The 16147-nt window shown below is 37.8% G+C and overlaps 1 protein-coding gene across 1 annotated transcript in view; it reads left to right on the top strand.

Annotated features, from left to right (window-relative positions):
* The first annotated feature begins 1234 nt into the window (after positions 1-1234).
* LOC5571237 (cysteine-rich hydrophobic domain-containing protein 2) overlaps positions 1235-16147 on the top strand; it is a 51132-nt gene continuing 36219 nt past the window's right edge. The window contains exon 1 of the mRNA XM_021855260.1: positions 1235-1349. The gene's annotated coding sequence lies outside the window, so the exon portion shown is untranslated. The remainder of the gene's footprint in view (positions 1350-16147) is intronic.

Genomic DNA, 16147 nt, shown 5'->3' with positions numbered 1-16147 from the left:
ACTATGTATTGAACCCGCAGCTGCATGAGTGTATCCTATGTAATCGGAACGGAACCCTCGTCAGAATCAAAATTCCGGTGGCTCTTAAATAGTTTCCGGATCACTTCCCGGTTTGAAAAAGCGTTGGTAAACCGTCCTCTGGAATCGCCAATTGGTTAATTTTGCCAGTCAGAGGTAATTTGCAGGAAGAAGGTGAGATCCACTAGCATCCTCGGGAGCGTCTGCTTTTTCCAACTTGGGGCTCACATCCGGGTGGCTGAAATGAATTCAATTCTTCCTACATAGTCTTATAGTTTGCTGCAGTTTTTCTTACTCACTTGTGAGACCCTGGAGTCTGTAGGATCATCTATATATATTCTCAGCATGAAAAGCATTATATGAAAAAAAAAAAACGCGAATTACTTTCCACTTTTTGTTTTCCACGCGAGAGGCAAGAACTGAAACTGTGAAAGAAAAATGGCCAAGTCCCAGGTGTTGCTCATAATAGTCAAAAAGCATAGCGAATAATAATTTTCAAAAATGCATTGCGAAGTATAAAACATATGGTGAGGGTGCATTTTTCCTATGCTGGACAATGCATTAAATTAAAAAAATCAATCATTACAATAATTAACACCCTAAATAGTATTTTCAAAGTTCTCCGTGCATAGAAGGCCGGATTTCCGTGTAGTTTCAACACTGTTTTCTAAACATTTTCTAATCATGCGATGTTTTTCTATCGTGGCTCTCTAGACCAATCCAATGAGAATATATACCGAGGTGAGGAAGAAGACATTTAGTGTGCGTGACATCCGTGTACGGTGCAAAATGTTTCACTACTACAAGCGAGCGAGCTCCCATAAGAAGCCATGTAAATTAGTGACGTAGTTATTTTTGTTTACGTTTTTTCTCTGTACTAATACATAGCCTTTGCTTCTTCTTCCACACCTTAGTATATATTCTCATTGAGACCAATCCAGTTGCCTGCGTAGTAGTGCAATGTTGACAAAATTTTCTTTGTTTGCTGTGAGAACTGTCACAACATTGCTTTTGTTTGCTGTGAGAATCCAAATATAAACAGAATTGCTGCAAAACAACCACTTCCTTGTTGGCCTGCCGTTGGCCGAAAGCTCAATGACGTCAAACAAACATCGATACGTTTTCATTCTGAGGAAATCGACTTCTGTAAGATTGTTTGTGCGTTGGTGTTCGTGGCAGTTTGCTTGGGGACCTCTCTTTACGCTCTTTACCTCTCCACCACGCCATCTGTCACACCCACGCCTTTGCACAGTGCAGTTTTCAGTCTCGTTTTTGAGTGTGTTCTGTTGGATAGATCGAGTTTGGTGTTTTGCTGCTGCTGCTGATTTCTGGTGTGTTATTCGTGGCTTGTACAGTTTAAACTCCGGGACATTACGTTTAGAAAATGGAATAACTCCTACCCGTGAAAATCACTTTCGGAAAGTTAAAAACAATGAATTTGAAGATTTTCTCTAGTATTGTGATTTCGTAAACTCATTCTGACATGATGAAACCTGCGGAGTCCTCGCGGGGGAGTGTTTTAGCCGTGTGAAGTGATGGTGTGTGTGCTGTCTGGTTGCGGTCTCGAATCGAAGCAAAACTTGAAACTCGTCACAGTGCACTTTTGGATGGGAAAATATCGCGATCACGATGCGATGAAGACGTGAAGCAACAGGCCGAATCGTAATCAAAAGAAAATGAAAAAAATAAATTGCAGCGATTATGAAAGTGGTGTGCTGCTGTGCATGGGGCGGGGTGGCAGATCGCAGACGGCGGGAAAGAATTTGGAATCACGGCCTTCTGCTTTGTGTGCAATAACGCAAGATCAGAGGTTTCTAAACTCAGCTGACGAATCGGGTGGATTACGCAGGGTTGATAGCGAGGGCCTGCCTGTTTAATGATTTTGTCGTTTTTCGACCTTTAAAGTCTCATTTGTGCAAGCATTTCTAATAAACTCATTTTTTTTGCCAATGAGGCAAAACATTTTGAGTAAAATTATGAACCAATCAATTTTTCCTGAAATTAGGCCAAATTTTAATTTAGGTCGACCCTAAAATAAATAAATGGCAGCAGGGTTGTGCATTTTCGAAAGCATTATGTCAAAACATTAAAATAATTTTTCACAGAATTCCCCACAACTTCTTTGTTTTCCAACAATGTTATTGCAAATAACTTTTTGGTCTTAATTTTGTCGCTTTTTGGTCCTAATTTTTATGGAAGTCCCTAAAAAGTATTTACAGTCAACTCATCGTAACTCGATATTGAAGGGACTATCGAGTTAGGGAGGTATCGAGTTGTAAAACACAAAACCAGTGAAAATGCGATCCAATGGACCATCCATGAAAACCATCTTTCACTATGATTATCTGTTTCGATATAGAGATACAAAATATCGAGTAAAGGAGAGTTTAGTATTTTAACGGCAGGTGTCTAAAGTCTCTTTTTCCTTATTTTGCTCTCAGGATTGCCTCCAGGTATATTTTGATAACTTCGATTAATTCTTCCACCGATTTTCCCAGTTCTTATTATAGGAAATCTTTCAAGGATTCCTAAAAAATTCTTACAAGAAAATTCACAAAGGTTCATTTCAGAGTTTTTGATTAAATTCGCCAAAGAATTGTTCTAGGAAAATTCAAAAGAATTCATTCGTTAATTTTTCCAGTTACCAGGCATTTTTATATGAATTCCTGCAAGAATAATTCTAAATTATTTATCTACATTTATTCCGAGGATTTTCCAAAAATTCTTCCAGGAAATATATTGAATGCTCACTGGGGATTCCTCAATATTTCCGTCGTAAACTTCCTCTTCATGCTTCTCCATTATTTTTTTCTGAAATTTCTCCAGAATTTCTTTCAAGGATTAGTCGTGCAGTTCTTCCGTTTATATATTTTTTAGATACAATTTTCATGAATTCTTCAAAAGTTCATTTAAGTTTTCACACCAGCTAGTAGGGTAACGGTCGTATTTTGGACCCCCTAAAGAAGTGATTTTAATTTTGTGTCCCAATACTCCCAATCGATCAATTGCACAGCATAACCAAGTCAAAGAACATGTCAAAATGTAGAGAAAAACTACCTATACGAGATAAAAATGCCCAAAGGGTCATGTAGGATCCAAAAAACGTCGAAAATAATTGAATTGTGAAGCACTGTTTTTCATTATTTTGGACACACCAATACATTTTGGACCCTCAAAGTATATATTTTGAACCCCCGGCATTTTTTATCGTTTGGCGACGAAGTCCATGACACTGGATGTATAATATGCTTGCCCATAGTCTAATCAATCGATTGACAATGGAAAACCGAACAAATTCTACGCTTTTTGTCCAGAAATTTGAAAAAAGTTATTATTTACATTTGAAACATTTCTGACGGCTTCAATTTCTATGTGTAACGTGTTGTAACGGTTGCATGGATGCTCCGATTAAATTAAATTAATTTCAGATAAAATAAACACATTTTCTTTGTACAAACGGTTGATGCAAGTGCGGAATAGTCCTATCATTCCAAATGGCATGCAAATTGAGTTGGTCTTTCGATTTAAACTGGGAAATTTGCAGGAAAATGGCCAAGGGGGTCCAAAATATAAAGGGGCTCAAAATATATTGGTTACCCTACTACAGTAATCATTTCTTCGCAAATTTCAACAGTGATTTAGTGCGTTTTTGAAGAAGCTCAGGATGTTTTTCACCTTTCTTAACATTCTGGGAGCAAATCAAGAGTTACTTCAAGTTCTGAAGTTATGTTATGAAGCATTAAGTTTCATTAAATTTTACATTAGAATTTCGTTGTGAATAACTTTATTCTTAGAACAAATCCAGAAGGCATTACGAAAGAAACTATTGCACAGTGTTGGATTTCGTAGATTTCATGCGCTTTTTTAACAGCGCCCAAACCGTTGATTTTAGCGATATCGTTTGTTCGGAGAATATATTAAATCTTGGTATATCAAAGCGCATCTTTTGATGCAAAAATTTTTGCGATCAATCCACCTAGCAGTGAGCTAGCTGAACACTATGTTTTCATAACATTTAGATAGACATATACGTGCTTATTCTGCGCGGCGCGTGAGGTGAGACGAGTCGAATGAAGTGACAATTGTCGACTCGCTCCCATTTGATTAACATTAGTCGTCTCACGTCACTCGTGGTGAGAGCGACTCGTCTCGACTCACACGCCGCGCAGAATAAGCACGATAGTTGTGCTTATTCTGCGCGGCGTGTGAGTCGAGACGACTTGCTCTCACCGCGAGTGACGTGAGACGACTAATGTTAATCAAATGGGAGCGAGTCGACAATTGTCACCTCATTCGACTCGTGTCACCTCACACGCCGCGCAGAATAGGCACGAGTGTCTTCGGCAAAGTTGTAGAATTCACGATTACTTTTTCAAATCGACGTAAGTAAGTTTCATACGGTTTTGAGATAATTAATTAAGAAGAATCACAACCTTTCTTCTAAAACTGTTTTAAAATGAATCCCCTTTTTAACATTTTTTACCGTGTATATCGCTTAAATTTTGCATGCAATCAGCTCGCGTTAAAACACTAGGTAATTTCTATCATTTCCCACAAAAAATGTATGACAAAATGATAAGCCGTTTCAATCAATTACTTACGACGTTTTTGTACCAGTGTAAAACCGACTCAAGTAGTGCTTTGTTTTGATTCGTGGTTAAGTCATTTTGTCTCCCATACAACGGAGCGGCGAAAGTAGCGGTAGGTTGCAAAAGTAAGAATCTTACTTTCGTCGTTTTGTTAATCCGGAAATTAAACGTTCTAAAAGTGAAAAATCGAGTTGGTTTAGAGCGAACGTGTAGAATTTCGTCTGCGAAACACGAACCACCAGAGTCTATATACAGAGAGTAGCGCGAAGAGACTTTTTTGAATGGTTGGTCTTCTTCGATTTTGACTTATTTTACTGTGTGCGCTTTCCAGTGGCTTCACTCAAATGCACTCTCAGCTCGAATGTTTATTTGCAAAGTCACGAAGGATAAAACTTAAATTGATCTCTGGTTTTGCAATTAAAGTAATCAAAATGAATTGTTTAGTGAAAATTTGCAACTACACATACGACTAACAGCATGTACTCAAACACTTGAGCTTGAGCCGGGGGGCCAACTGAGAATTGACCGAAACAGCCACATCTGCAACAGCGTAAATCTGGGTTGTAAAACTATTATATAGTTTTCAAACCAACTTATTTTTTTTTGTGGTATATTAAATTTCATTTAAATTTCAACTATCTTTCCACTGATGGAGGGAGATTACACTACCGTTACATTACATGTAACAAGAAAGGGGTTAATTCAGAAATTAGAAGCACTAATGAGCTATGCGTAACATTATCGTATTACTCCTTGGAGATGGCTCAGTAACGTACAATTTTGTTTGACGACACGACTCCAAACTACCCTGGGCTTGGGATTATATTTTCCAGGGAGCGATGAATTTTGATAATTGATCGCTGTTGTTAGTAGTTTTGATTAGATGTTGGGTAAATTTCAAAGCAATGGCAACCTTTTTATTACAAAATTTAGATTTTATCTTCTGACCTAAAGATTCTGAATTAATTAACTCATTACGCGTGGTAAAGATGGACAAATTATGGGTGAAATTATGAAAAAAATCCACGTGCTCGGCTGGGATTTGAACCCAGGACTCTTGTATGCTAGACGAGCGCTTTACCAACTAAGCTACCGAGCCACTTGGTGACCCAATAACTGAGTTGGTTACAAGTTTAGAATTCAAATCCCTACAGACCACGCGGACCCCTTTCATAACCAATATCCATCCATCTCTTGTTCCTACACACGCGGAGCGAGCGAGTGCGATTTATTTAGTGTTGAAACTGTTTGCCTATCGTACCTACATCGCTTCCACAACAACTGTATTGTGGAAGAGTAAAGATGTGGGAAGGCTATCAACGTGTCGTTCTCACTCAAGTGACGACATGACTACTACAGAGAGGCAGTACACTCTAATATAAACTGACACTTATATTGAGCTGTTCGGTAATCCAATCCGCATGGTTATTAAATTAATTAACTCATTACGCGTGGTAAAGATGGACAAATTATGGGTGAAATTATGAAAAAAATCCACGTGCTCGGCTGGGATTTGAACCCAGGACTCTTGTATGCTAGACGAGCGCTTTACCAACTAAGCTACCGAGCCACTTGGTGACCCAATAACTGAGTTGGTTACAAGTTTAGAATTCAAATCCCTACAGACCACGCGGACCCCTTTCATAACCAATATCCATCCATCTCTTGTTCCTACACACGCGGAGCGAGCGAGTGCGATTTATTTAGTGTTGAAACTGTTTGCCTATCGTACCTACATCGCTTCCACAACAACTGTATTGTGGAAGAGTAAAGATGTGGGAAGGCTATCAACGTGTCGTTCTCACTCAAGTGACGACATGACTACTACAGAGAGGCAGTACACTCTAATATAAACTGACACTTATATTGAGCTGTTCGGTAATCCAATCCGCATGGTTATTAAATTAATTAACTCATTACGCGTGGTAAAGATGGACAAATTATGGGTGAAATTATGAAAAAAATCCACGTGCTCGGCTGGGATTTGAACCCAGGACTCTTGTATGCTAGACGAGCGCTTTACCAACTAAGCTACCGAGCCACTTGGTGACTTAGTTGGTAAAGCGCTCGTCTAGCATACAAGAGTCCTGGGTTCAAATCCCAGCCGAGCACGTGGATTTTTTTCATAATTTCACCCATAATTTGTCCATCTTTACCACGCGTAATGAGTTAATTAATTTAATAACCATGCGGATTGGATTACCGAACAGCTCAATATAAGTGTCAGTTTATATTAGAGTGTACTGCCTCTCTGTAGTAGTCATGTCGTCACTTGAGTGAGAACGACACGTTGATAGCCTTCCCACATCTTTACTCTTCCACAATACAGTTGTTGTGGAAGCGATGTAGGTACGATAGGCAAACAGTTTCAACACTAAATAAATCGCACTCGCTCGCTCCGCGTGTGTAGGAACAAGAGATGGATGGATATTGGTTATGAAAGGGGTCCGCGTGGTCTGTAGGGATTTGAATTCTAAACTTGTAACCAACTCAGTTATTGGGTCACCAAGTGGCTCGGTAGCTTAGTTGGTAAAGCGCTCGTCTAGCATACAAGAGTCCTGGGTTCAAATCCCAGCCGAGCACGTGGATTTTTTTCATAATTTCACCCATAATTTGTCCATCTTTACCACGCGTAATGAGTTAATTAATTTAATAACCATGCGGATTGGATTACCGAACAGCTCAATATAAGTGTCAGTTTATATTAGAGTGTACTGCCTCTCTGTAGTAGTCATGTCGTCACTTGAGTGAGAACGACACGTTGATAGCCTTCCCACATCTTTACTCTTCCACAATACAGTTGTTGTGGAAGCGATGTAGGTACGATAGGCAAACAGTTTCAACACTAAATAAATCGCACTCGCTCGCTCCGCGTGTGTAGGAACAAGAGATGGATGGATATTGGTTATGAAAGGGGTCCGCGTGGTCTGTAGGGATTTGAATTCTAAACTTGTAACCAACTCAGTTATTGGGTCACCAAGTGGCTCGGTAGCTTAGTTGGTAAAGCGCTCGTCTAGCATACAAGAGTCCTGGGTTCAAATCCCAGCCGAGCACGTGGATTTTTTTCATAATTTCACCCATAATTTGTCCATCTTTACCACGCGTAATGAGTTAATTAATTTAATAACCATGCGGATTGGATTACCGAACAGCTCAATATAAGTGTCAGTTTAAAGATTCTGGTTAAACTACTGTACTATGCAGTTGGGCTGCACTACGCTATCACTCATCAAAATTACTTTCACTTCGGGAAAATATAATTTCAAACTGGCGAGAAGATTACAGACTGAGGGTGGGTTAGGAGCACAATCAGACCCTTGAATGTGCAATGTGGGGTAGTAATTGGGAATGCCATTGACGGTTTGTAATCTTCTACGAGGTTTTCGAAAACCAACAGGGCGCGTGCACCGGGTTGCGGATAGGAGCAAAGGGAGATCAATAGCATCTACCTAAAATAATAGAGCAAAAAGCCGTTCCATGATTAGGTAATGTTAAGCGATCTTCTATGGTGTTCTAGTACTATAAAATTCTTCACTCACTGGGAATTCTGGCCTTGATAATATCAATAGTGATAAAAACATAAAATAATACCTAATACTTAATAAGTACAATGTAGCTTTAATGTAGTAATAAATGAAATAAAATCAATTTTCTATACTTGACAAGGTTTTGAAGACAATCAATGAGTGAAAGAACTACCTATTAGAAAAGCCACATCAGCTAAGTCTATACATATACAAATGTTGGTCATAGGGTCATGGCGAGCATTCGATATGTATGTCTATGACTGATTCTGATCTAATAGGGGCACTAGAAGACCACGCGGACAATTTCGAAACAAATTATTTTTATACATCGGTCTTACGTTCCGAAAGGCTCAGCTATGCTGCAAAGTAATTTTATAAGTTATTCATTACTGCTGTTTAATTGTTTATAATTCTAACAAAACTACATAATTAACTCATTACTAATCACTGTTCCTATATTCTCTTTTTCTCTCCTTCTTATCTGTTGCATGATTATGATCATCACTAATATAATGCATGAGCATGCACAATAAGAATAATTTCAGGATTGAAAGCAGTACATGGATACCTGGATAGAATAGCTTCGAAAAGGGCGCTCAAAATATAATATTTCTGATCAGGGAAGTATTATTATCAAGGGTATGTAAAATTTTTCCATTATTAACACTTAGATCACACAAACAAATGAACTAATAATATCAATTATTTTTAAAATATTTTTATGTAAATCAGCATCGTCAATCAGTGTAAAAACAGATAAAGTTTGTAAAGTTATCACCATCGATTAAATTGCGCTCTGTATAGTAATGTTCATTCAGTATCAAAATCTCCTAAAGCGTCGCATTGTGCCATCAGCAGCCCTTAGCATCACTCTCATATTGTTGTTATTTTGTTGTTTATAAAATTTCTAGAAAGCGATCAGCATATTCTTTCTTACTTGTACAATGGCCGATCTATTTGGAATTTTAATAAGTCAAATCAAACTTCAAAACTCAAATTAAATTGCTTTCAGCACATTTACATTTTGCAGCATTAATCGCATTACTGTGTCAAGTCTTCTCCATTCCCTATACCCTACCCCAACCCTTCTTATCCTTTCCGATGGTGTTCAAGTGGTCCGCATAGACTATTACGGCCATTACCTATCCCTTACCCCGGCTTTGGACTGACTTGCGCTCTCATTGCCCCACCAAACGCTGCAAAATGAAAATGAAAATGAAACGACACGACTCCAAACTACCGTCAAGCTGCCATTCACCGTGCATTTAAGAAAAAAATGCGCTTCAAAAAATTATATAACTTTTCCAAATAATTTGAAGCGTACTAGAATAATACTACGGAGCGTGCCTTTATTCAATAATTCAGGGAAAAATCTAAAACTAGTGATGCATAACAAAAAATTACTCAAAAATTATGTTTGAAAATGTCATGTTAAGGTCGCCTCGTACCGTTCTAAGTCACCATTTACCGTGCTCACAAGTGCACCATTCACCGTGCGTATAGTTTTCGTTATGATTTAATTTTGTATCTTGAAGAAACGTTGTTGATGGAGCAACTATGTTGCTATTAGTGTGCGCACTAATTTTTAAGAGTTTTAAAACCTTCATTTACAATAAAAACCATAAAAATTTTAAAAATTGGCTAAATAATTATTTTTTCATTCAAATCGTTATAGGAGGTTTGACTGTATTGTCCAAACCATTCCATATTCACTCAAAAGCTAAATATGAAGTAATTTAATGACAATGTAACAATAAATCAAATTTTACCGATTAATTCCATGCCATTTACACTAATGCACGGTAATAGGAACCATATATATTGATAAGGATCCATTCACCGTGTATTTGGGTTTCGACTGAAACACAATAAAAAAATCTAATTTGCATAACATCTCTTTGCTCAAACGGTGAAATACATCTTACTAAAAGTATCCGCAGTGAAAACTTGTTGAAATTTTGAAAAATTTCATATTCTATCGTTGAATTGAAAATGTGAATTTTTGGCGTTTCTACTAAGACTGTTGAAAAATCTCATTATCAAAAATAATTCACATGATTTTGACTACACAAACCAGATTTTTCAAAATGCTTTGCGACCGAAACTACCTCATTTCATCAGTTTTATCTTATTTTGCTGGCAAAAGAACAATTTGTGAAAATTATATTAATATTCTGTAGGAATTTGTATATGTGCACGGTGAATGGAGGCCGCACGGTGACTGGTGACTTAACGGTATTCCAATATTCCTTGTGCTGAGTTGCCGCCCAAGAATTTATCTGAAGCTTCATCCAGCACCAGGCATTGGAGACTTGAGCGAGCTTGATGAGCATGATCATTGAACAATCAAAGCGACCTCGTGAGCGAAATGCGCTGCTCAGTTGGGTTGTAGTCAGCGATCATGAAAGCTCACTGTAGAAATAAACAATGACGGAGATGAACCAGCCTAGGGCTGAAAATCTCCTTAATAAAGCTATAATAATAATAATAATAAATAATGAGCATGGAATATCACTTGGCAACCCCAAGGTGTATGACTATCACAACTACTGTGTAGGAGGCTGAAATCGAAGCAAACTATTTGTGGAGTTTTCCAGTCTTCACTGCTTGACAGTTTTATAATTCTAATCCTTCAGATAAGCACAGCCTACTCCGACAGTATGCCAAATCACCACATCTCCTTTTCTCTTGAAGAACGCGGTTACGTGTCCGTCCGTGTGCACCAATGCGTTATGTAAACTGTCCAGGTTCAGTCCGTACTCGTTCGACGCTTCGCCTTCGACGGCCGGGATTCCCATTCTAGCTGACATCCTGATCGGGGCCATGTCACTGCTGACGACCTATTTGGCGGAATTCCCAGATGCCGTCAACCGCTCAGTTGTTAGTGCCAACATGATCTAGTGGAATTCTTGAAGACCGACGAGGGAATGGACTTCAACGGACCCAAGTATCACCCAAGTATCGCCCGTGACGGAGGGTTTCATATCTAGGCCCTTGCTGCTGAAGGCTCTAAAGAACTAGCTGGCGCTACATCACAGAAGAAGAGTTCCGAAACTACTAGATTGTTGCAACGAGCTTGTCTCTGTGAAGTTCTTATTCTCAATCTCGACCAGTAGCTTCAGAGGTCGTCTGCTCGAACTCAACGCAGCTTGCAAACTTCGACTCTGCGAATTGGACAGTTCCTGCATTAGAACCGATAAAAGTGTGTTCTTCAACCCTATCGATCACTCTTCGATTTCAGCTGCCCCGCGAAAGCTTTTCGGCCGCCTCGCGAAAGCTACTGTCCTTCACAAAACACTCCTCTCGTTTCTGCACCAACTACAGACAATCTTCAAATGGGCGATCTCCACCTGGATTTCCTCTGGTGCCGAAACCAACCAATCTGGGGACAGATTTTCCATCAGGCTATAAGCCTGATTCGCTACTGACAAGTAATTTCTCGGCCTATCTTGATGCATGGAAAATTTCTGCAAGGAATCGATCAAGAATGCGCTTTTTTCTGATCGCAGTACGCAGTTGAAAGGAAATTTCAGTTCAAATGGGAGTCGCTGTAGAAAATTTCTGCAAGGAATCAGCGAGAAATTTCTTTAGCGATTCCTTTTCAGCAGCAAATCAGGCTTATAGCATGAATGTTTCTGTATTCCACATTTTTGGCACATTACCATGAATTACGGAAAAGGAAAGCATCGTAAAGCAGGTGAAAGCTTGGCAGGTTTTCTTTTTTTGTAGTTGAAAATTGAATTGAAATCATGTTGAGAATCTTATGGCAGAGGTTGGTACGATTTTTAGTCAAAAATGGAATAGTAAGTGCAAATAAATCTCTTTCATGGTACAATAATATACTTAAACTTCGATAACATTTGAAGGGTGGAAATAAAGCCAAGGAAAAAGATACAGGACTTTGAATTTTACATGTTTAATTCGTACCAGTCCTTTAAATTCACTGTTTGTCAATCAGTTATGCATTCTAGAAAATTTATTGAACTTGGAATTATTTTTTGAAGCCTGCAAATATCAGATAGTTTAATTTCTGTAAATGAGTAGACGTATGATGAAATCTATCTAGAATTAATGGAAATAAAAATTGAAATCGTACTCTAATGTTGAAATTTTGGGTTCTAGCTCAATTTTTAACGTAGAACAGGCAACAAACTGGATATGGGTCAATTGGCAAAGAAAGTTTTCAATTAATAGCTACTCATAGAACACCAAGTTCAGAACAGCTAATGCTATATCATTACGAACATAACGCCACAAAGAAAAAGCCTTGACCGTAATGTTGTACCAAACACGACCAGCTACGCAATGCTCGGTGCAACGTACACTTTGGAAACCCCTGCTATAGGGAGCATATACCTTTCTTTATGTACCGCTTCGCCGTGAGCATTGCTTTAAGAGGAAAATAACCATCATCGTTTTACAAATTTTCAAAACCAGTTTTTTTGCTCAAAATTTAAGCAATGCTCAAGATAATCTATCATCGCACTACACTTGCTATCTGTAATGCAATGATAGATTTTCATGAAGATTTCATTGAATATGAACGAAAAAACTGGTTTTTCAGTTTTGATGATTGCTGATGATTGAATGATGGATTCTTGAGCCTTAATGGTGCAATATTATCGCTTTCGTAACAACAACACCCGCCGCAATTGATAATATTATACAGCAATCCAAGGCGAGAAAAAAGTGCACTGGTGTTTGTTTTTGGAAGTTGCAAATTGCGATCGAGTGTTTGTTTTCCTTCTGGAATGAGATAGTGTATTCATAAAAAAATTTGTTTAACCACTTTTCTTCATCCTCATTATTAAAATAAGAAATTTAATTTAATTTAATGTATCCAAAAATAACAATGAATACCGTGAAATTAAGACAGTCAACTCTCCAAATGTCGATATTCTACATCTCGATCTTTAGTTATCTATAGTTATAGATCCATAGTAAAAGTTGGGTTTCAAGGCTACCTCGATGGTCCTTTCAGCCATACATAGTTGAAAATTTGAGTGTATTGATTTTTCATTGCTTGCTTTGCAGATTGCCAATTTGTAAAAGACATATTCACTCAAGGCCTACTTGCGTGTGTGATTCCTTAAAATCACTACTAAAGTACGAACAATGATTCACACATTTCTCCTATAGGCCAAGTAGTGTGCTCCTATAGCTCACTGACCCTCGCAACTTCACTGTGATGGAGACCACACTGTGAACTGTTTACACAAGACATTCATATCTCGTCCTATTAACGTTAACGTCTGAACTTCCAATTAGAAGGTCGGGATTACTTTCGCAATCAATCCTAAACTGAAGAAGTTTTCGGTTTGCCACGATTTGGTGACCGGCTCTAGCAGTCTCTTCATTTGAGTTTGCGACCTCGGGGTAGCGTTGTGTAACGCAACAGAACCTAGTTCCATGCAACGGAACGTGCCGCAGAAGATGAGTTTGGTTTGATGAAAAAGTTTGATTGAAAAACTATATACACGGAGAACTTTGAAAATACTATTTAGGGTGTTAATTATTGTAATGATTGATTTTTTTAATTTAATGCATTGTCCAGCATAGGAAAAATGCACCCTCACCATATGTTTTATACTTCGCAATGCATTTTTGAAAATTATTATTCGCTATGCTTTTTGACTATTATGAGCAACACCTGGGACTTGGCCATTTTTCTTTCACAGTTTCAGTTCTTGCCTCTCGCGTGGAAAACAAAAAGTGGAAAGTAATTCGCGTTTTTTTTTTTTTCATATAATGCTTTTCATGCTGAGAATATATATAGATGATCCTACAGACTCCAGGGTCTCACAAGTGAGTAAGAAAAACTGCAGCAAACTATAAGACTATGTAGGAAGAATTGAATTCATTTCAGCCACCCGGATGTGAGCCCCAAGTTGGAAAAAGCAGACGCTCCCGAGGATGCTAGTGGATCTCACCTTCTTCCTGCAAATTACCTCTGACTGGCAAAATTAACCAATTGGCGATTCCAGAGGACGGTTTACCAACGCTTTTTCAAACCGGGAAGTGATCCGGAAACTATTTAAGAGCCACCGGAATTTTGATTCTGACGAGGGTTCCGTTCCGATTACATAGGATACACTCATGCAGCTGCGGGTTCAATACATAGTGTCGAAGCAATGTATTGTCTTAATACCCGAAAAGCGGTAGTGTAGTATGTGATTAAACGAAATAAATGTGTTTTTATCAAATTGTTTGAATTACTTCATTTGAAATGTTTATCCCTTCTTTAGTTTTGAATGTAAATAAAAATATCAGCAGCTAAATAATCTTGCCCCATTATGCATTATCATTCTTAAATATCGTTTATACTTTGAAGGAATAAAAGAAAGATATGCATCTCATGGGGTGAATGGACTGAATATGATTTTAGTATAAGTTTTAAGCATTTTAGTATTTAATTATTTCAGCGTGTACCTACCTACATATTCCAATTAGTCTCACTCTCAGCTGAAAATCATACCACAGACGAAGACACGGAACGATTCATTCCCAATATCTACTGGTTATGGTTGTAGTTGCCATGCGATACACTTTACCTAGCTACAGGGAGGGCCAAAAATAAATACAAAAATGGTCATAATGAACAAAAGATCTATTTAAACTTTTATAGGTTCGCTTCCTTACGACATAGATTGACTATTTCTATATTCTAATAGCGTAACTTTGAAGTGTGCTGAAACAAACAATGTAACATAAAGGCTCATCAAGTATTTCATCAGATATTGCTTTAGGATTTCGGTTTTGTTTAGGAATTCATTCACAAATTTAAAAAATCAATCACGTTTTCCTGGAGACATCCCTGAAGGAATTCCTGGTTAAATTATTTCCTTTGGAAATTCCTTAAAGAATTTATGAGGGTATCCCTGAAAGGATGTTATATCATTGTTATGTTATGTTGTAATGTCTGCAATAATTTCTAAAAGTATTCTTAGGGAAATCCTAATTGAAACCTTAAAAACCCTGTACGAGAATCTCGGAGGTTATCCTAAATAATCCCTGGGGGCATCTTTAGGGAAATTACTGTATGAGTTCTTGAAGATGTCCTAAGCTGAAATCTTGGAGGGAATTCTTTGGAAATTGATAACAGAATCAGTGGGTGAACTACTAAAGGAGTTACGACTGATATATTTCTGTAAAAAATGAAATTTGTAAATGAATCACAAATATTCAAACTCCTGAAGAAATCTTCGGTATAATGTAGAAAGGAAACTTTGTGACAGTGAAAATCGTTAAAAATAGATGCAGTAATGTAAGCAATAATACTTGTAATTTCAGAATTAAAAAAAAACTCTTTAAAACATCGTTAGTGGAATGCTCAGTCAGTGGAACTTTTCCCTCTTGATATCGTTTAGTTTATTTTCGTTTTCTTAATTCTTGGTCGGTTTCTTTTAGGTTCATTTGTTGCTTTTTGATCGGTTTTCAGAATTCTTCAAATGAGGAATATTTTTCCTGAAATTCCTTTAGCGACGCCTCCGAAAATTCCTCTAGACATTCTTTCAATGCTCAATGGACTGTTAAAAAAACTTTTAAAATTACTTCCAGGAAATCCTAAATCATACAAATCGTTCAGCGAGTTACTAAAGAACCTATGCACAAAGGAGAGATGCTCTCCTCTCTCGCTCTCTTTCGATTATAACAGTGGAATACTAAAGCTTTTGGGTAGTTTTTTACTATAGATCGACGGAGATGAACCAGCCTAGGGCTGAAAATCTCCTTAATAAAGCCATAATAATAATAATACTATAGATCGAAAGGCAATTTCCTTGACTAGCGTTTCATACAAAAAAAGGCAACAGAAGAGGTTAATGTGACTCAGTTATTGATTAAAGCGAAAGTAAACAAAGAGAGTCTCTCGATGTTAGATAGGTCCTTTTGAAACGTTGCGCGAGAATGTCTTGAAGGAATCTATGGAATTTGTGCAAGTATTGTCGGAGAACATCCTGGTTGGAATGTAGAAACCCTGAACGAAAGATTTCTTCAAGATTTTCACTGATTCTC

The sequence above is a fragment of the Aedes aegypti genome, chromosome 3 (assembly GCF_002204515.2).
Source record: "Aedes aegypti strain LVP_AGWG chromosome 3, AaegL5.0 Primary Assembly, whole genome shotgun sequence".
Lineage (NCBI taxonomy): Eukaryota > Metazoa > Arthropoda > Insecta > Diptera > Culicidae > Aedes > Aedes aegypti.
The sequence above is the reverse complement of the archived record's forward strand: the minus strand, read 5'-3'. Positions and strand labels throughout refer to the sequence as shown.